Source organism: Prionailurus bengalensis, chromosome A2 (assembly GCF_016509475.1).
Source record: "Prionailurus bengalensis isolate Pbe53 chromosome A2, Fcat_Pben_1.1_paternal_pri, whole genome shotgun sequence".
NCBI classification, from domain to species: Eukaryota; Metazoa; Chordata; class Mammalia; order Carnivora; family Felidae; genus Prionailurus; species Prionailurus bengalensis.
This window is the reverse complement of record NC_057348.1, coordinates 69262880-69284266: the sequence shown is the minus strand read 5'-3', so window position 1 is coordinate 69284266 and position 21387 is coordinate 69262880. Positions and strand designations below refer to the sequence as shown.

General features: G+C 44.4%; 2 long non-coding RNA genes across 2 annotated transcripts in view; one reads left to right on the top strand and one right to left on the bottom strand.

Moving 5' to 3' along the window:
* The window catches only part of LOC122487691, a 241785-nt gene extending 239845 nt beyond the window's left edge, over positions 1–1940 (top strand). Inside the window, exon 2 of the long non-coding RNA XR_006298444.1 lies at positions 1591–1940. This is a non-coding gene — a long non-coding RNA (uncharacterized LOC122487691). The remainder of the gene's footprint in view (positions 1–1590) is intronic.
* A 2001-nt stretch (positions 1941–3941) lies between these two features.
* On the bottom strand, positions 3942–21363 carry LOC122487690. The gene is made up of 3 exons (XR_006298443.1): positions 21351–21363; positions 11534–11540; positions 3942–4113 (listed from the first exon to the last, which is right to left on the bottom strand). It is a non-coding gene; the product is annotated as an uncharacterized LOC122487690 (long non-coding RNA).
* Between the last annotated feature and the right edge of the window lie 24 nt (positions 21364–21387).

Here is a 21387-nt window from a genome sequence, read left to right as displayed (position 1 = left end):
TCTTTATATTTCTTAAAAGGGAAGAAGAAAACATAGGAAAACAAACCTTTGCCTGTATTTCTTCTAGCTTTCTATTTCCCTACATACACAGGCATGACCATTTCATTCAGAAGTAAACTAAAGACAATCTGTTTTTAAAAATTCACACAGTATGGGGACACCTGGGTGGCTCAGTTGGTTAAGTGCCCAACTTCTGGTTTTGGCTCAGGTTATCATCTCACGGTTTTGCGGTTTCAAGCCCTACATCAGCACAGAGCCTACTTGAGAGTCTGTCTCTCCCTCTCTCTCTCTCTGCCCCCCCTTCACTGTCTCTCTCAAAATAAATAAATAAAGTTAACAAAATTTAAAATTCACATATTACGATACTCCAAAATCTAAAATATGCCTGACATAAATATTATAATTATTTCAATTTCTCCCCAACTTTTGTGTTTGAAAGGTATTTCCCACAGTTTTGACCTTTCCAGATCTTTCTATTTCAGAATATTCCAAAAGGCATATTCAAATCATGGCTCCTCCCATGGGGATCCACATCTGGCAGACTGTGTAAAGCAGGATTCACTTGCCAGCATCAGTACTGCCCCCTGCCCTCATTCCCAGGGATGAGAAACAGGGAGGGTGATGAGGAAAGGCACTAAGAGCTTCCCGAGTGCTTTCCAAGGAAGTGTCACACTTGACGTTATGGGGGGCACAGCAGGTGCAAATGCTGCCCTGTTGCACAGACTGCCTCACACGCCTCCAACAAGTGAGAGCAAGCCGACGGCACCAAGTGCTCAGTGAGAGCTCCAAGCAGAAACACTGTCCTGGACCTAAACAAGATATTTCTAAAATTCTTCGGCTTGTTGTACCATTTTTTTTTTTTAATTCACAACTCCCTACATTCATGATCCAGTTCATTGGACCCTATGTATAAACAATACCTCCCAAATAGTAGTGCAAAGCTACCAGTGGGAACACAGGGAAAGGCGTCACGAAAACAAAGCTTTCTTTGGGCAAGGCAGGGTCTGTCTCACCCAACTCCCCAGCCTGACCCCCCGCCATCTGCCCTCTGCCTTGCCCAGTGCTAGCAGGTGTATGGCGATGCCTTCCCACAACAGTCTTCCCGAATAGCTCTCAAGACGTTTCAGAAATAGACCCTGACTCTAGAGTGGAGAGGCGAAAGCAAATATTATGTGTTACACTGGCTAAATCAGATGGGTTATGAAAACAGCGTGAAACACCGGGGGTGGGAGGGGGTGGTTTAAATGTGCTTTAGGACACCCAGAAGCACACTCGGGCAGCCCAATGTGACCCAGCTGTATGAATGGAAAATGAGTTTAATTTAGACTCTGTTAGTTCCTGTCCAGTTTAAGAAAGGAAATTCAGACAGCTGAAGAAATTAATTTATTTTGGCAAGAAAGAGAAATTTCAAGTGTCTGCCCTAAATTACAATTTATTTCACTAGAGTCCTCCATTATAAGCTGAGCAACCAGGGCGTTCTTCCCGGTGGCATGTTAAATGTTCCTTCTTTATTCTCCATCACTATCGGAGACAGGCACACTTTCTTAGTACTTGACACTCAGCTCTCCCCATACTGCCCTATGACTACAGGGTGGCAGAGAGAGCTCCAGACCAAGACATCAGGATCCTGCTCCCAGCTCTCTCTCTAAGCCTGACAGACTCTGTGAAAGGAGGCTCTCTCTGCCCTCGACACTCAGCTGCCCGTGTGGTGGGGCCTGTGACATGCACAGATGTGTGTATGGGACCTATGGCGGTACGTGTGAAACTTCAGAACTACGACAGGGTATCGAAAAGCACCAAACTGTTACGTACAGAACAGCTCCCAGGCACTATCAGACATGACGATTGGGAAGGAAATCTAGCAGTGCCTGGAAAACGATGAATGTATTTCTCTTTAACCACTGACTATCTCTCTACAAATATGAAACATAATATGCAAAGGTTTATTGATCATGGCCTTATTTCTAATAGCAAAATCTCGGCAATGACACAGATACTCACAGCAGGCTGGTAAAATACACGACGAGAAATGTACACAACGTGGCCAACAAGACGTCTCTTGTCCCGAGGTCTCTCGGAAACAGTATGAAATGGTTTCTAAGATGCAGCGTTACTCAAAAGACAATAGGCAAAAGTGTGCATCCACTATGCTCCTTGTTACGGAAAAGGAAAATTCTACATTTGGTTCATTTCTTACTAAACGAATTACAGGAAAGGTATAGTAAAAACTAATGAGAACGCTTACCCCATGGGGGCTGCGTTAGGAGATGGGAGAGAGAGTGATGGCACATTTCTCTGTGTATACTTTTTTATTCACAGTTTGACTTTGGAATCATGTAAAATTCTTTCATGTTGAGAAAAATAAGGTTAAGTGAAAAAGAATTTGTAAAAAATCTCTTCTCAGACCACAAAAATCGACTAAGGACTATCAGGGCACTGCACGCACACATCACTTTTTTGCCGGAAGGAAGCAGACACAGCAAACAGCTGGGAAGTTAGAAGAGCTTCACAAGAAACTTGTGAGGAGAACACACTCCTCTTCACACCCTCCCAATGCCCTCAGATGTTAGGACACTATTTCCATCATATTCTCCCTCTGATCTCAAAATGGTATTTCTGGTGTTTTTGCTGAGATCTTCAGTAACCTCACTGGGGCCTCCTTGGTCATTACTTTTGTTCACAGTTATTTGCTAATCACCTTTTTACCATTTTTCATTAAGTTAGTCAAATAAAACCTAGTTTGAAAAGTATCAACCTCCATTTGTTCCTTTAGAAAACATTCTCTTCAGAAAATGTTATTGTGGGGGCACCTGGGTGGCTCAGTCGGTTAAGCAACCGACTCTTGATTTCAGCACACGGCATCATCTCACAGTTCCTGAAATGGAGTCCCGTGTTGGGCTCCGTGCTGACAGTGTGGGGCCTGCTTGGGATTCTCTCTCTCTCTCTTTCTGCCCTCCCTTGCTTCTGCACATTCATTCTCTCTCTCTCTCTCTCTCTCTCTCTCTCTCTCTCTCTCTCTCTCTCCCCCCCTCTCAAAATAAATAAAAATAATCTTTACCAAACAGAACATTTTGTGGCCACATTTCCTGAAGCAGAAGAGATAAACACTTTTGAAGCTGAGCTATCTGCCATTAAAACATAGTTTCATTTATCGCTACTTGAAGCTAGTTTAAGCTTTTGACATTTGCAAACATCCAGGTAACTTCTTCATTATTTTTGGTAGCTGGACTTTTACAACAGCTTTCTTGTATAAGACATATTATATAATAATACACAGAGATAATACTTCCCTACGTTAGAATGGGGTATTATTCCTTTTTACAGCTGGATAATTGGAAGAACACAGAATGACATATTTCATGAGTCAGCTGAAAACACTGAATGAGGACTAAGAAGTTCTGGGAATTTTCATCATCGAGTCTTTCCTTCACTAAATGCTTGTTAACTGAATCCCAGGTGTCTAAGTCAGCTTGCACACCAATCCAAGAGCTTCATGGTAGGACTGAAGATCAGGTACCGTAGGGCCGTGGGTGGAAAGGAAGATCCCTGCTAGAAACCACCCAGGATTGAGAGCCGGTTCCGCCAACTGAATGTCTACCAACAAAGGCTCTCAGAAGTGACTTCGTGAGCAAATGGATGCGTGGTATGGGGAGAGGCAGAAGGAAGGCATTTGTGTTAGGGTCCACTAGGAAAACACACCCGCATCAAGGGATAAGGGTGGATTCATCCCACTGAGGAAAGATGAATCAGAACATAGCTGGGTTCTCAAGCTGACTGCCACTTATCAGCCATGGTGCCAGTCAGTCTGCACCTCAGCTGTCTTATTTCTAAACCAAGATCGTCTGTCTTCCCTACTGAATTTATAAGATGGCTTCATGAAGTCATTGAGATTGAATGCATCAAAATGCCTGACCACATCAGCGTATAGTCCACTGAATCTCACACCCAGCCAGGAATTCCATCTCTAAATGGGTGCCCTGAAACAAGCTTTCCTACTTCTCTGCAACACATGACTCACTTTACTATGATCATCTATCATCCAAGTAGAAGCAATGCTTTCAAACCTTTTGAGAACAAAGAATCTAAGTATGTAGTATCTGACATAGGTAGTATCTTTGGGATGCCACAAAAGTGTTCTCAGATAGAAGTTTATAGCAATACACTTCCTCACAAAGCAAGAAAAACTCCCTCATAAACAATGTAACCTTACATCTAAAGGAGCTAGAAAAAGAACAACAAAACCCAAAACCATTAGAAGGAAGGAAATAATGAAGAGCAGAGCAGAAATAAACAAAATTCAAAGTAAACAAACAAAGGAACAGATCAATGCACCAGGAGCTAATATGTAGCATTGCTGGTGTGATGTGGGCTGGGAGCAAACAGTCAAGAAAGAATTTTGAGCCATTTTCGGTGCAACAACGTGCTTCTATTACAGGATGGAGCTAGAACCCATGGGTAGGAAGAGCTGCACTTGTGTTTGTGAGAAGTGACTGATTCCATACTTTCTACTTAGTGGGGGCTAAGGGTAATGCAAGTCTCTAAGGAATTTAGAAGTAGCACTTTCAGGACCAGGAGGAGCTAGCTGCTGCTAAGATAAGGTTGTTTACTACTGGCTATGAAAACATCAGTCTTGAAACCCTTCCGATGTGTATCAGTAGGCCATAGGCTTGAGAGGTAATTGCTAGCATCTATCTGGGGAAGTGTTTATGGCTATCAGGGAAAGTGACACTAACCGGGGCCAAGCTCTAGTGGTAAAACGTTAAATAAAGTCCTTGAGAGACCTGTAGGAGGATGACAATCTGTAAGCCTCAGGAATTCTACCTGGAGACTATGAGCTGCAGCCAAGTCCAGCTTTTGTTTCTTTTTCTTAATTCTTTTTTTTTTTTTTTAATATGAAGTGTATTGTCAAATTGGTTTCCACACAACACCCAGTGCTCATCCCATCAGGTGCCCTCCTCAATGCTCATCACCCACCCTCCCCTCCCTCCCACCCCCCATCAACCCACAGTTTATTCTCAGTTTTTAAGAGTCTCAATGATGGTTTGCCTCCTTCCCTCTCTGTAACTTGTTTTCCCCCGTCTCCTCCCCCCAGGTCTTCTGTGGAATTTCTCAGGATCCATATAGGAGTGAAAACATATGGTATCTGTCTTTCTCTGCCTGACTTCTTTCACTTAGCAGAACACTCTGCAGCTCCATCCACGTTGCTACAAAAGGCCAGATTTCCTTCTTTCTCATTGCCAAGTAGTATTCCATTGTATATATAAGCTACAACTTCTCCATCCATTCGTCAGTTGATGGACATTTGGGCTCTTTCCATAATTTGGCTATTGTTGAAAGTGCCGCTATAAACATGGGGGTACAAGTGCCCCTAGGCATCAGCACTCCTGTATCCCTTGGGTAAATTCCTAGCAGTGTTATTGTGGGTCATAGGGTAGATCCATTTTTAATTGTTTGAGGAACCTCCACACTGTTTTCCAGAGCGGCTGCACCAGTTTGCATTCCCACCAACAGTGCAAGAGGGTTCCCTTTCTCCACATCCTTGCCAGCATCTATCGTCTCCCGATTTGTTCATTTTAGCCACTCTGACCGGCGTAAGGTGGTATCTGAGTGTGGTTTTGATTTGTATTTCCCTGATGGGGAGCGACGTTGAGCATCTTTCCATGTGCCTGTTGGCCATCTGGATGTCTTCTTTAGAAAAGTGTCTATTCATGTCTTCTGCCCCTTTCTTCACTGGATTCTTTGTTTTTGGGGTGTGGAATTTGGTGAGTTCTTCATAGATCTTGGATACTAGCCCTTTATCCGATATGTCATTTACAAATATCTTTTCCCATTCCATCAGTTGCCTTTGAGTTTTGTTGATTGTTTCCTTGGCAGTGCAGAAGCTTTTTAGCTTCATGAGGTCCCAATAGTTCATTTTTGCTTTGAATTCCCTTGCCTTTGGAGATGCGTCCAGCAAGAAACTGCTGCAGTTGAGGTCAGAGAGGTTTTTTCCTGCTTTCGCCTCTAGGGTTTTGATGGTTTCCTGTCTCACATTCAGGTCCTTCATCCATTTTGAGTTTAGTTTTGGGAATGGTGTAAGAAAGTGGTCTAGTTGGTCGAGTTTCATTCTTCTGCATGTTGCTGTCCAGTTCTCCTAGCCCCATTTGTTAAAGAGATTGTCTTCTTTCCATTGGATATTCTTTCCTGCCTTGTCAAAGATTAGTTGGCCATCCTTTTGTAGGTCTCACCCTGGGGTTTCTATTCTATTCCATTGGTCTATGTGTCTGTTTTGGGGCCAATACCATGCTGTCTTGAGGATGCCAGCTTTGTAGTCGAGGCTAAAGTCTGGGTTTGTGATGCCTCCTGCTTTGGTTTTCCTTTTCAACATTACTTTGGCTATTCGGGGTCTTTTGTGGTTCCATACACATTTTACGATTGCTTGTTCTAGCTTTGAGAGGAATGCTGGCGCCGTTTTGATTGGGATTGCGTTGAATGTGTCGATTGCTTTGGGTAGTATTGACATTTTAAGAATATTAATTCTTCCAATCCATGGGCACAGAGTATTTTTCCATTTCTTTGTATCTTCTTCAATTTCCCTCATAAGCTTTCTATAGTTTTCAGCATACAGATCTTTTACATCTTTCGTTAGGTTTATTCCTAGGTATTTTAGGATTCTTGGTGCAGTTGTGAATGAGATCGGTTTCTTTCTTTGTTTTTCTGTGGCTTCACTATTAGTGTATGAGAATGCAACTGATTTCTGTACATTAATTTTGTATCCTGCAACTTTGCTGAATTCATGTATCAGTTCTAGCAGACTTTTGGTGGAGTCTATTGGGTTTTCCATGTATAATATCATGGCATCTGCAAAAAGCGAAAGCTTCACTTCATCTTTGCCAATTTGGATGCCTTTGATTTCCTTTTGTTGTCTGACTGCTGATGCTAGAACTTCCAACACTATGTTAAACAACACTGGTGACAGTGGACATCCCTGTCGTGTTCCTGATCTCAGGTGGAAAGCTCTCAGTTTTTCCCCATTGAGGATGATATTAGCTGTGGGCTTTTCATAAATGGCCTTTGTGATCTTTAAGTATGTCCTTCTATCCCAACTTTCTTGACGGTTTTGATTAAGAAAGGATGCGGGATTTCATCAAATGCTTTTTCCGCATCGATTGACAGGATCATATGGTCCTTATCTTTTGTTTTATTAATGTGATGTATCACACTGATTGACTTGGGAACATCGAACGAGCCCTGCAGCCCAGGAATGAATCCCACTTGATCATGGTGAATAATTCTTTTTCCATGCTGTTGAATTCGATTTGCTAGTATCTTGTTGAGAATTTCTGCATCCATATTCATCAGGGATATTGGCCTGTAGTTCTCTTTTTTTTGCTAGGTCTCTGCCCGGTTTGGGAATCAAAGTAATGCTGGCTTCATAGAATGGGTCTGGAAGTTTTCCTTCCCTTTCTATTTTCTGGAACAGCTTGAGAACGATAGATATTATCTCTGCTTTACATGCCTGGTGATGGGTATTGAGGAGGGCACCTGTTGGGATGAGCACTGGGTGTTGTATGGAAACCAATTTGACAATAAATTTCATATTAAAAAATAAATTAAAAAAATAAAACATCTTTGCATATCTGGGATAAATCCAAATTGATCTCAGTTTAGTTTTGTAATGCAGTCTTGGATTCAGTCAACTATTTTATTGAAAATATGTATGCCTGAGAAACTGAATAGAAGACCATAGGGGAGGGGAAAGAAAAAAACAGAAAGGGAGGGAGCCAAATCATAAGAGACTCTTAACAACTGGGAAGAAATTGAGGGTTGATGGGGGGTGGGAGGGTGGGGAGGGTGGGTGATGGGTACTGAGGACGGTACCTGTTGGGATGAGCACTGGGTGTCGTATGGAAACCAATTTGACAATAAATGTCACATGAAAAAAAAAATGCCTGGTTGAATTCCCCTGGGAAACCATCTGGTCCTGGACTCTTATTTGTTGGGAGATATTTTTTAACTGATTAAATATCTTCGCTGGTTATGGGTCTGTTCATGTTTTCTGTTTCTTCTTGTTTGAGTTTTGAAAGTGTGTGGGTGCTTAGGAATTTGTCCGTTTCTTCCAGGTTGTCCAGTTTGTTGCCATATAATGTTTCATAGGTTTCCCTGATGATTTGCTTGTATTTATGAGGGATTGGTTGTAATATTCCATTTTCATTCATTATTTTATTTATTTGGGTCATCTCCCTTTTCTTTTTCAGAAGCCTGGCTGGAAGTTTATCAATTTTGTTTATTTTTTTCAAAAAAAAAGAAACAACAAAAAAAACCACCAACTCTTGGTTTCATTGATCTGCTCTACAGTTTTTTTTTTTTTTTCTATTGTTTATATCTGCTCTGATCTTTATTATTTCTCTTCTTCTGCTGGGTTTGGAGTGCCTTTGCTGTTCTGCTTCTATTTCCTTTAGGTGTGCTGTTAGAGTTTGTATTCGGGATTTTCCTTGTTTCTTGAGATAGGCCTGGATTGCAATGTGTTTTCCTCTCAGGACTCCCTTTGCTGCATTCCAAAGCATTTGGATTGTTGTATTTTCATCTTCATTTGTTTCCATATATTTTTCAATTTCTTTTCTAATTGCCTGGTTAACCCATTCATTCTTTAGTAGGGTGTTCTTTAACCTCCATGCTTTTGGAGGTTTTCCAGACTTTTTCCTGTGGTTGATTTCAAGTTTCATAGCATTTGGTCTGAAAGTGTGCATGGTATGATCTCAGTTCTTTTATACTTATGAAGGGCTGTTTTGTGACACAGTATGTGATCTATCTTGGAGAATGTTCCATGTGCAGTCGAGAAGAAAGTATATTCTGTTGCTTTGGGATGCAGAGTGCTAAATAGATCTGTCAAGTCCATCTGATCCAATGTATCATTCAGGGCCCTTGTTTCTTAATGATCCTGTGTCTAGATGATCTATCCAATGTTGTCAGTGGAGTATGAAAGCCCCTGCAATGACCACATTCTTATCAGTGAGGTTGCTTATGTTCGTGATTAATTGTTTTATATATTTGGGGACTTCCATATTCGCCGCATAGACATTTTTAATTGTTAGAACGTCCTGATGGATAGACCCTGTAATTATTATATAATGTCCTTCCTCATCTCTTGTTATAGCCTTTAATGTAAAGACTAGTTTCTCTGATAAAAGTATGGCTACTCCAGCTTTCTTTTGACTTCCATTATCATGATAGATAGTTCTCCATCCCCTCACGTTCAATCTGAAGGTGTCCTTAGGTCTAAAATGAGTCTCTTGTAGACAGCAAATAGATGGGTCTTGTTTTCTTTTATCCATTCTGATACCGTATGTCTTTTGGTTGGAGCATTTAGTCCATTTACATTCAGTGTTATTGCTGAAAGATATGGGTTTAGAGTCATTGTGAGATCTTTTGTTTTCATGCTTGTAGTGGTATCTCTGGTACTTTGTGGTCCTTGCAACATTTCCCTCACAGAATCCCCCTTAGGATCTCTCGTAGGGATGGTTTAGTGGTAATGAATTTTTCAGTTTTTGTATGTTTGTGAAGACCTTTATCTCTCCTTCTATTCTGAATGACAGGCTTGCTGGATAAAGGATTCTTGGCTGCATATTTTTCCTGTTCATCACATTGAAGACTTTCTGTCATTCCTTTCTGGACTGCCAAGTTTCAATAGATAGGACTACCCTTCTGTGTCGACCTTTGTATGTTAGGGCCCATTTATCCCTAGCTGCTTGCAGGATTCTCTTTATCCTTCTTTTTCCACTTTCACTATGATATGTCGTGCAGAAGATCGATTCAAGTTATGTCTGAAGGGAGTTCTCTGTACCTCCTGGATTTCAATGCATGTTTCTTTCCCCAGATTGGAGAAGTTCTCAGCTATTACCTGTTCAAGCACACCCTCAGCCCCTTTTTCTCTGACTCTTCTGGAATTTCTACGTTATGGACATTTTATCAAAGAACAAAGAACAAAGATTAGGTGAAGGCCCCTACTTGAAATATCTTCATTATCTGGCATGGGGAACCTCTGGGGTTTGACACAAGAGCAGAAGCCAGAAGACAAATGTCTGGACCAGAGCGAATACCTTGAAAATCTTTCATTTTCCTGGACAGGCCATGGTGATATTGGTCTAATGTGCGTATTATAAAAATACCCAAATGTAACAGTCAATATTCCATTTATGCTAATCTATTAGGGAATAAACTGTAACGTTGTTAAAGGTTTTCTACAGGTGATGTTTATTTAGTAAAAGGAAGATTTAAATAATGAGGACAGACACGAAGGTGGCTCAAACAGTCGAGTTTCTGAGTCGAATTTGGCTCAGGTCATGATCTCATGGTTCTTGAGATCAAGTCCCAAGTCAGGCTCTGCAATGACAGCTTGAAGCCCTGGTCAGGATTCTCCTTCTCGCTCTTTCCAAATAAATAAAGAGGAAACAACAAATACAGACGGAGAAAAAATATACATTCTTTGAAGAAATAATAGCCCGTAAGACATGGTGTCATCTTCACAGTCCTTTGGCTTTGAGTGCAGCAGGTGTCTGTGTTTGTGTCTACGAGTGGTGTGGAGGTTGGGCATCCATCCAGGACTATGGTCTTGTATTACAGGATGTCCCACAGTGGACAGGCACAGTCCTGTCCCCTTCTGCATTCTCAGGGGCCACAAATCATCCTTTACTCTGCATCTCCAGAAGCTGAATGACTGGGCCAATTCCAATATTTTGACTCTCATCATTGAACACAAGGGCACATGTGTACCGGAACTCTCTCTTTAGGCGTGTACACCTAGCACAACTTTGGGGACATAATTTATAGGCATTTTTCGGGGACTGCCTCCAGTTTACAACATCTACAGACTCTTTACTCCGTTTCGGTCTTATGTGAAAAGCAGGGACCCCTGGGACTGAGTGGATACCTGAAGAATAGGAGGACAAGCCAGCACTGAGGCCATCAGGGTACCTAGGAGTGACCCATGGGGCAGGAAAGAAACCACACTCCCTCATTCTGACCTCCTGCACAGCATCCCTGCCCCATGCCCTGGAACACACTCATTCAGGCCCCATCCCATGAGAAACCCCAGTGGCCTGTGTGCCTCCTGGTCCATAGCTCTGCTTCTCAGAAGAGCAGCCAGTCCCTGCTTTCAGGCCAGTGGAGGATACAGGCTGGGCCACTGATGTCTGCTTGCTGGCCCTCCTCCCAGGCTGCGTCCCTTACTCTCAGGAAAGTACCTTAAGTGCAGGTCAGGTCAATGAGTTAAAGACCAGGACCTGAAGGTGTTCATCCTGAGGATTCAGTGGCAACAGCAAGAACCATTTTAACCTCGGCAAGCAAGAGAGTCCTTTACAAAGCACATCAGGAGCTCAGGGAGACTGAAGGATGGAGACTCAGTCAGGCTTTGATACCGAGTCAAGCCCCTCCACCCTTCAGGCTCCTCCAGCAGTGGCGCCTGGCACCTGCCGGCCTCATCTTTGGGGAGCAGTGTCCCTGTCATGAGCAGCCACACAGCACCCACGGGTGTCCACAAGACACACAGGAATACTGCACGGCTCCGTGATCTCCCAGCAAAGAAAGTGCCATTCCAACTGACACATCCTCAGAGGATTCCAGGCAGATCAGACACAACTCTGTAAAATCCAATGTTTTTGAGGTGCCTTTAAGGAAGTTTATGAAAAACGTAGGTCTCATCCCAACTGCAGTATTCTGACATGAATTCACTGAGCGGTGGAGTCAGGCACTGGGTTCCAGGACACAAAAGAGAGACAAGGTGGCTACCTCCCAAGATGCACAGGGCGTGTTGCGGCAATGTGTTGGGAACCATATATTTATGTTACAGCTCTCTGGGTCTGGTTGAAAGAAAACATATATCCAAACAAACCTTATTTGTGGACTTGTTGGATTATATCAACCACAAAACATTTCAGAAAATTTGCACACTCTCACTCCATATACCTGCTTACTCTCATCTATTTTCGATCACATCATCCTATATTCCCAGATACTTTTTCACTTACTGGGAGTGCATGATATGGTCTAGACAGACCGCAGTGACTCTACAACATTACTAGTAGACCTAATAAATGATTTCAGTCATGTTAAGATATGTATGTCGTTGTACATAATGTGCTTCACTTCTATACATGAATCACAAACTATCAGAGCGAGAAATTAAGAAAATAATTTAAAATAACTCCAAAAGAAGAAAATAGTTGACAGTAAATCACCCTACAGGCACCTGGGTGTCACAGTCAGTGAAGCATCTGACTTTGGCTCAGGTCGTGACCTCATGATTTGTGTTCTGAGACTTCTGTTGGGCTCTGTGCTGACAGCTCGGAGTCTGGAGCCTGCTTCAGATTCTGTGTCTCCCTTTCTCTCAGCTCTACTCCACTCATACACGTGCTCTCTCTCTCTCTTTCTGTGTGTGTATGTGTGTGTGTTTCCATGTATCTCTCTGTGTCAAGAATAAATAAACATAAAAAATTTTAAAAAGAAAAGAATGAATTTAACCAAGAAGATGAAAGACCTCTTTACTGAAAACCAGAAATCAGTGGAGAAAGAATTTGGACAGAAATAAGCAGAAAGACATTCTATGCTAGTGGATCCCAAGAATTAAGATTATCAAAATGTCCACACTACTTAAAGCCATCTACACATTCCCTAGGTGCAATCCTTTTCAAAGTTGAAGCACGTTCCCAAAAATAGAATAATCCTTCAAGGTGGACAGAAGCACAAAAGGCTCTGAATACCAAAGTCATTTTGAGAACGAGGACCACAGCTGGAAGCATCATGCTTTCTGATTTGAAACTAGATCTCAAAGCTACAATAACCCAAGCAGTACAGTATTGGGGTAAAAGCAGACACACAGGTCATTGGAACAGAACTGAAGGCCCAGGGAGAAACCCACACATATGTAACCAATTAATTCACAACAAAAGAACCAAGAATATAACCTGAGGCAAAGTTAGTCTCCTCAATAGGTGGTGCCCAGAATCACTGGGCACAGAAAAACAATGGGGGCGGAAAAACAACCTCACACCTATTTAGCATCACACACAGAAACGAAGTTAAAATGTATTACAGACTTGAGACCTAAAACCACAAATACCTGGATAAGAACTTGGGCAGAAGGTGTGGGAAATCGCACAATGATGTCCTGAGTTGGGAGATTATAGGGAACGCTTGGCAGAGCAGATCACTGCTCTCTGGCCTTGCTGCAAACAGCCAGCAGCAGCTCACTTACCTAGTTGGTGTGTATCTGGGGGGCAGGCGAGACTTGGCTGATCTAGTGCGTGTGTATCTAGGGGTTGGGTTCTGCATGGGCTCACCAAGTCCTTGGATCGTGTTGTCGTGTGGAATATTTTTTCCTGTCTAGATGTGTTTTGCACCATGTCTTCATTACGTTCTTTCTAGCATGTGGCCCACTGACGTGTTGCATATAGTTTGTAGGCTTAATGAATATGGGAGCCTGAGAGCAGCTCGCGGAGACGTCCCTTAAACTCCCTCTCACCTCTCTTGACTTGCATGGAGTCTGAAGCAATCGTTTCTGCTCTCCTTGGCTTTGCTGGACAAAGCCAAATGCCAAACCCACGAGAATGTTTTTGATCTCAGTCTTGACATGAGTTTTGGGATTTGACACCAAAAGCCAAAGCTACAAAGGAAAACTAAATAAGTGGGACTACATGAAACTAAAAGATCAAGTTCTGCACAGCAACAATATCTTCCACGGAATGAAAAGGCAACATAGTGAATGGGAGAAAATACTTGCAAACTACATACATGCATGGTAAAGGGTTAATACAGAAAAGACATCAAGAACTCCTACAGTGCAACAATGCAAAAGCAAAGAGCATTTATGGAACTGGCAGAGTCCTGAAGAGGCATTCTTCCAATGAAGACATACAGATGGCCACCACACACATGAAGAGAAGTTCCATGTCACTCCACATTAGGGAAATGAAAGTCCAAAGCCAAAGAGATATCACCTGAAACCTGTCTGAATGGTCTTATCAAAAAGATAAGAAAACACAATTGTTGGGTAAAATGTGGAAGAAAGCGAATCACTGTGCCCTGTTGGTGGCATTGGAACTTGGTGCAGAGGCAGTCGGAAAAATATAAAGTTTCCTCAAAAAATTAAACAGGAACATCCGTGTCATCCAGCAACTTCCCTCAATTACCCCCCTAGGTACTACACAGAACACATGAAATCACTAACTCCTAAAAATACCTTCACACCTGTTATTATGCCATAGTCTTTATAATAGGCTGGAGGGCATTATGCTAAGTGAAAGAACTAACACAGAGGAAAACACAAACAGAATGTACGCACATATATGCGGAATCTGAAAGAAAAACTAGGAAAACAAAAAACAAAAATCCTTATAACATAATGAAACAAACCCATCAATACATAAAGATGATTGGAAAGGTGAGGGGCAGGAAGGAGGGAAATAGGTTAAAGGTCAAAAGATAAATGCAACAGGAGCCTGGGTGGCTCGGTTGTTTAAGCGTCCGACTTCGGCTCACGTCATGATCTCACGGTCTGTGAGTTCGAGCCCCACGTCGGGCTCTGTGCTGACTGCTCAGAGCCTGGAGCCTGTTTCAGATCTGTGTCTCCCTCTCTCTCTGCCCCTCCCCTGTTCATGCTCTGTCTCTCTCTGTCTCAAGAATAAATAAACGTTAAAAAAAATTTAAAAAAAAAGATAAATGCGAATAAAAAAAGACCATGTCAACAGGGAAATAGAGACTACATGTGACTCAATACCTCAAATTCTAGCTTCCTCTATTTCAAAGTCCTTAGTTCATTCCATTCTATTCAATAGACCTACCTAAATAATAAGGAATTATCATGAATTGGCAGTTTTTGAAAGATGAGTTCTTTACTTAGGATTTCATACCGAAAAGGACAGAGTGCTTAGATTACTAGGTAAGTTATATTTTCCATTATTTTTATGGTTTATTGAAGTACCATTATGTCACAAAAGTCTCCTTAGATCTAAGTGGATAATTTCATTACTCTAAACATATGTACAGGGGCGCCTGGGTGGCTCAATCTGTTAAGCGTCTGACTTTGGCTCAGGTCATGATCTCATGGTTCCTGAGTTCAAGCCCCACATCAGGCTCTATGCTGACAGCTCGAAGCCTGGAGCCTGCTTCGGATTCTGTGTCTCCCTGTCTCTCTGCCCCTCCCTGCTCACGCTCTATTTCTCTCTCTCAAAAATACAAAAACAATTTAAAAAAATAAACATATGTACATAGCACTAAAACAGTACACAAAAGGTAAAATACGTTGTCCATCACACAAAAGTGATTTCCTTTCTCCTTGTTGTAGCGAGCGTTTGGTGACAAAAAGGTTTTGGGAATCGAGCTCATGTATCAAACTCCATGTGATGGGTTACCCAGAATATACTAATCATGGTCATCAAGAAAATAATGATATTCAAGATAATCATAATCTCCTTAATTGCTGACAGAGACAACTCAACCCCTGGGGACAAAACAGACACCTAGGAGCAGCAGCTGGTGAAACTGGCCTACACCACACCATCTTCCTGAAAACATAAAGCACCAGTCAGCTCGAGATGGAAGTGTGGGAAAGCCTCTGCTCTTAGGCCTTTGCTTTCAGTGAGGTCAAGGTGCTGCCTTCAGGATGTTTTCAGCCTTTGAGACAGGATTGGAACTCTCTAGTGAAATGAGATCTTCCCATGCAACAAAACGCATTCCTTGCAAAGAACTGGGTCCCTGACGCGGTCCGGACTCCACACGGGCCACAGCACCACACTCACGCACACACACTCCCCCCAACAACCGGGGAGAGGTACAACCCATGCAATGAAAGACCGTTTGCTCAAGACCTCATTTCCAAAGGAGGCTGAGAGAGGAGCACTGCCTGCTCCAGTACACACGCACTGGTTTCTAGGGACCCGGCGGGCTCCGAGTCACTTCTCCCTCGTGCTGCCTGGGGAGTCCCGGAGGAGATGTGATTGCCAAGGACTGAAACTCTGGAAACACGGAACGAATGCAAGACAGGAGGCGCTCCACGGAAACGGGAAGCACCAAGCCCCACGGATGGGAAGAACAAAACCCACCAGTCTGCCTCGGACAAGGAGCTTTTCCATCCACCTTCCTCGCCAGAGTGCGAAGAAGACGTTCCCACCCAACATGTCCCAAAGAGATGACTTTGGACTCCATCCACAACACCCAGTTCTCTTCAGCACACAGCTCCAAGTAGGAAAGAGTCTGGACCACCCTCGAAAACACAGAAGCGCCACTTCTTCCTGGCTCCCTGGCTCCGAGTTCACTGATGGAATGCACATTGCCTTCAGAAATGAAAAGCTCAACCAGGAGTTGCACTTGCCCTAATCCAGACTCCTACCCCCTAGTCCCATGGACTCCCACGATAGAGGACCCCCTTTCGCCACAAGCGGGGTGACATCTCGCCCTCCCCATCAGAGGGTGCAACTCTGCCACCAGGGGCGGCAGGGCGGGTCGGGGCTGGGCGGGGCTGGGCAGGCCAGGAGAGCAGGTGTGCAGGGGGGAGGCAGGAGGCCTGTGTTCACCTGCTGCTTCCACTCTCCATCCCTTCAACACCGTCCCCTGCTGGCCTCCAGCAACTCAGGCCCACCACCCTGACTCTCCCTGGAATGTTTCTCTGGAATCTCAGGTCCCTTGTACTTCATTTTCACAGGCAGGAATGATTCCTCCTGCTCATGGCTGCGACTTCCCTGGCCCTGCCTTGACACTTTCCCACAACCGCAGGTCCACGCTTTCCTTCCTTCCTTCCTTCCTTCCTTCCTTCCTTCCTTCCTTCCTTCGTTCCTTCGTTCGTTCCCACCTCCACCCGCCAACCACCAACCCAGTCAGACTTCCAAGGGCACTCAGGGCGCCCCCCCTCTCGACCTGAGCCACTCCCCACCGCCTGAGCCTAACCCCCTACTCGATCTGGGGCCCTCCTCCTCCAGGGAACCGGGGTGCAACCCAGAAAGCCCACTCCTGAGGCCTCCAGACTGCAGCCGCAAAGGAGCCCAAGAAGAAGCCCGGAGCACCAGGGAGGGGGGGTGGGTGGTGCTCATGGAAGGGGAAGACAGAGGGGGGCAGGGGGGAAGGCCTCGTGCGACCTTGTCGCTAGGGTCCCTACCTTGGCAGCACCGCGACTGAGGCAGGTCCTGGAGGGAGGCTGTGGGTCTCAGCTGCTCCACCTTTAGGCTTCTCCCAGATGGTCTTTCGGGGGCGCCGGGGGGCATCGCATCGCGCTCTGCCCCAGCCAGTGCTGGCACTCCACCAGCGCGGCCAAAGACCGAGGCGCCCGGGAAGCGCGTCCCGCGCCCTGCCCTCTGGCTCCAGGAGCAGCAGGAGCAGCAGGGCCGCCACCCTCCAGGGCTGGAGGCTCATGGCTCCCAATCTTCTCCACGCGGGCCCCGCCCACGCTACCGCGAGCGCTCCCGGTAGCACTACCGCTACCCCTACCGCCAATGCCATGGCTACCGGGTCGCAGGCGCCAGGCAGCAGCATGTCCCCGGTCGGGGGCTGAGGTGGGCGTCAGTCCCTGGCTGGCCCAGACACTTGGGGCCTTGGGGCGGCAGGCGGGCTGGGAGCCAGGACTCACAGCACCACTGCAGCCCCAGCTGTGTCCCTCACCGGGCTCCGCCCCTGGCCCACGCGCATGCGCGCACTCGTGCGCGCGCTCCCGCACACCTGCTTGGGCCCAGTATCCAAGCCCCCCATCCCCCCACCCCCACCCCACAGGGGGCACAGCGCTGGGCGCCTGGGTCTGCAACACCACATTTAGCAGGAAGCTGAAACAACGTGGGGGAGTGGGAACATGTTTTTCTGAGATATGTTTCAAGAAACACCACCTGAGGTAACCAGAGACCCTAGAGGTTCCAGGTCAATTTCAATATTAAGTCATTTTAAGAGCTAAAGTAATCAACAGAAAATACAATTCATTTGTTTGACTACTTTCAAATGCACTCTAGAGGTTACCACGCATCCCTGCATCCAGGAAGGAAAAGGGCACAATTTTGAAGGTAAGGGATGAGAGAGGCTGGTTTCAGGGTGAGGAGGTGGGCTTGGGCCCCACTTCAAGGTACTCCTCCCTAGGACTTCTTTCCCAGGAGGGAGGTGAACACAGGTGTTGTTTTGTTCAGAACTGAGCGAAAGAGATGATCAGGAAGTGGGGCTGGGAATAAGGGAATGGGAACGTGGGACAGGTTTGTGGGGACAGAGGAATTCAAAGTGTGTGCTCATAGGCAGGCTCCATTCAAACATGGGAAAGGGTATAATAAAAGCAATTCTCCAGTTTTCATGTTTGTGGGCCTCGTTCTGAGATTCCCAGGGAAGGTATACTTTAACAGCGATCAAGGTCAAAATAACCCTGCAAAACCTCAAAGCATGGGCTCTATTACTCCCGTGAGGACATACTGTACCTCTGATAGGTTTTTAAAAATGACAAAAAAGGTTCATTCCAATCATAAAAATAAGAAAAACAAAAAAATTCCCTGTTCCCATATGATTAAATTCATATAGCCTTCCATATACTAAAATCTTAAGATTAAGTCTGTAACTTTCTGCAATGTCTTTCTTCATGCGTATTCCTTACCCTTTACACATATGTATGCATATTTATATACCCTTACACCAGGGGATCCTTCAGGGGAGCACAGGTTTTTTGAGAAAATTGTGTATCCCGAGCAGCTCTTCTAACTGGAGCTCAGATAAAACCCATTTTCTTTGCATTGTTTGCCCCAATTCGTTCATTTAGTGTCGACATTTCTTGGCATAGTGGGCAGGATATCACAGAAACTTGCCTGAGAACACCTGGAGGTCTTTGGGAACTCAGTGCTTGGGACCAGCACAGGCTCTTTGTGCCCCTCTGACTTCTCACCATCTGAAAGTGTATCCATGAGTTCTGCTGACGTCTGGAACTCCCCAGTTTCCGTTGGTGGGCTTGACTTTTATTCCAGGTGTTAAGTGTTACTGTTAATGTTCTCTAGGTGGGAATACCATAGAGGTGTTGGCCTGGATGGGTTGGTTGTTTGAATTTGACTTCATACTGATTGCAATTTTCTGGCTAGAAGTATGAGAGACTAAGGCATTCCTCTCCAATAAAAGACGAGGACTTGTTCCTTCCAGCTGAATGTCACCTTTTGCTGGCTGAAAGCCTAGTGCAAATGTCTGAGGATATTCCTTGACATGTGTATCAGTACTAGAGGAACTTCCTATTCCATACCGTAATTAGTGATTGGCTCATCCAGAGACGCACACGTCCGGATTGATCTTCCAGTGCTCTGAGCCCCCTCGACGGTTTGAGCCCTCTCTGGGAGAACCTGACACCCAGGAGAGTCTATTGTGGCCATTTGTAAGAGACACTCACAGGCAGCACCCTCCCAACCCACTATACATACCATTTTTGATTTTGCTCAAGCTTTATTCTAAAACTGAAACTAAATGAATGGGGAATGGTGCTTTCAAAGCCAAACGGCTTCTGGAAAAGCAACCACCCCCCACAGGAATTCCACAGGATATAGACACAATGTATATGGAACCTCTCTTTGGAAGTACTTACTTAACTGGGAAAACTAACCAAGAATAACTTGGGTCACAGACGACTCAGACGTGCTCCTGTTGACATGTCGAAATGAGTTTTCTTCTACACAGAGTTAAGAGAAACCCTGCTCTAACACTAAGCAACCAGAGACTAGGAAGCCATGTAGTTCTGTCAGTGAAACCCCTGACTTCTTGAGAGGAGCCGATGCTCACAGAAGCAGACTGGGCTTCCCTTGCTGTGCTGGTGGCTGCAGCATTTGGCATCTTTGGACAAAACTGGTCGTATTCTAGTCGGAAACTGGAAAATAGCTAATTCATACGTCCCTAAATTGACATGCTGTCTTGCCATTTGATTTGCTTTAATAACCGGGAGATCATTGGAAGTTGGATCTTTAATGTTCACTCCACAAATATCAGTGAAACAAAGGCTACATTTTGTTGGCATCTGGATTGTGTGTATGTGCCCATATGTGTTACAAGTGTGACCGATATTTTTTCTACCTCTGGATAGTATTCCAAAAAATAATTTATAGATGAGCTCTACTTAATTGGCTTAAAATCAAGCACTTTTGGAGGAAGACTGTGCTTTCTAACACTCAGAAAAATAAAAACTAAACAAAGTGTTTTTCAAGTTCACCCGATCTGGGATGAAATCACCTACATTCAGGCTTTGTTGTGACTCCATCATAAAGATGCCTGGTGGGGAGGATCCCAATTTATGGTCCAGAAAGATAAGGATGGGTGGAAAACCTATGACACCGGACACCCTTGCCAATCGTCAGAATAATGAGAAAAAGAAGAAGGCAGGCAGGCCGACACTGGAAATACTCCATCCACCTCCTCAAGCACGAGCACCAGCTGTCCAACCCATTTCCTGCTCCTCTGCCTCCACCAGAGGGCTCAAAACCAAGTAGAGAAAACGACATGTTTTGCAGGAGGAAGAGACAGGAGTCGGTGACAGCGGAATGTTAGTGCAAACTTTGAACCTGCTTCTGGCCTTGCTGGTGGCATCCCTACCAGCACACCTCCGCCCCCGCCTTCCCCTCTTCTAGTTCCTGCGCGACCGGCAAGGCTTCCACTGTCACAGTGGACTCCGTCCTCCGCATTTCTGCCACTATCAGATCTTGCTTCTCCTCCCCTCACTGTTGAGGAGCAAAAGTACCCCAGGCTGTTGGGTCGCAGCCTTATGAGCTTCAGAGTGGAGCATCTACCAAAGCAACATGAAAAGGCTCCGGGCCTGCTTTGGGGTTAAATTGCCCACTTGAGATTTCCCCATGGGAGCCCCAGGTAAAATTGCCAGTGTGGAACAAAGTGATTAACTTTCAGAGGGTGCAGATGCCACATATTATTCCATACAAAACATTGTTCTTTCAAGGAAGAGAGATACGTCTTCCTGAGTTATCGGGTGTCAAACGTGATATAGATAATCCACTTTTATTCTGCCTGAATTTATTAGTTAAGTTCATGTTGTAATTATTGCTCTCTGTCAGCAAGGATTCCTGAAAGTGCTGACTGATTTTGCCTATTTTATTAAGTATTCGCTGGTTTCATAATGTTTTGTAAATTGAGTTAAAGTCACTAGATGTCTAAGTCTTTTCCAAAGAAGCTAAAACGCTAAACCATTCATTGCTAAACAGAGGTTTATCATTTGTTGGCTTCTTATTATAGAGATGTAAACGTAAATATGGGTGTATTGGAAACATGTTTCATTCATTACGAAAGAGTTGTACTATGAAAGAACATGTTCTAACAATTACAAAATATTCATGAATTGGCTAACCTAAAGAATTCTCCTGTGGTAATTCACAACTGGTTACTACTTAGTTTTCATCAGATAAATGGAATTGAAACTAC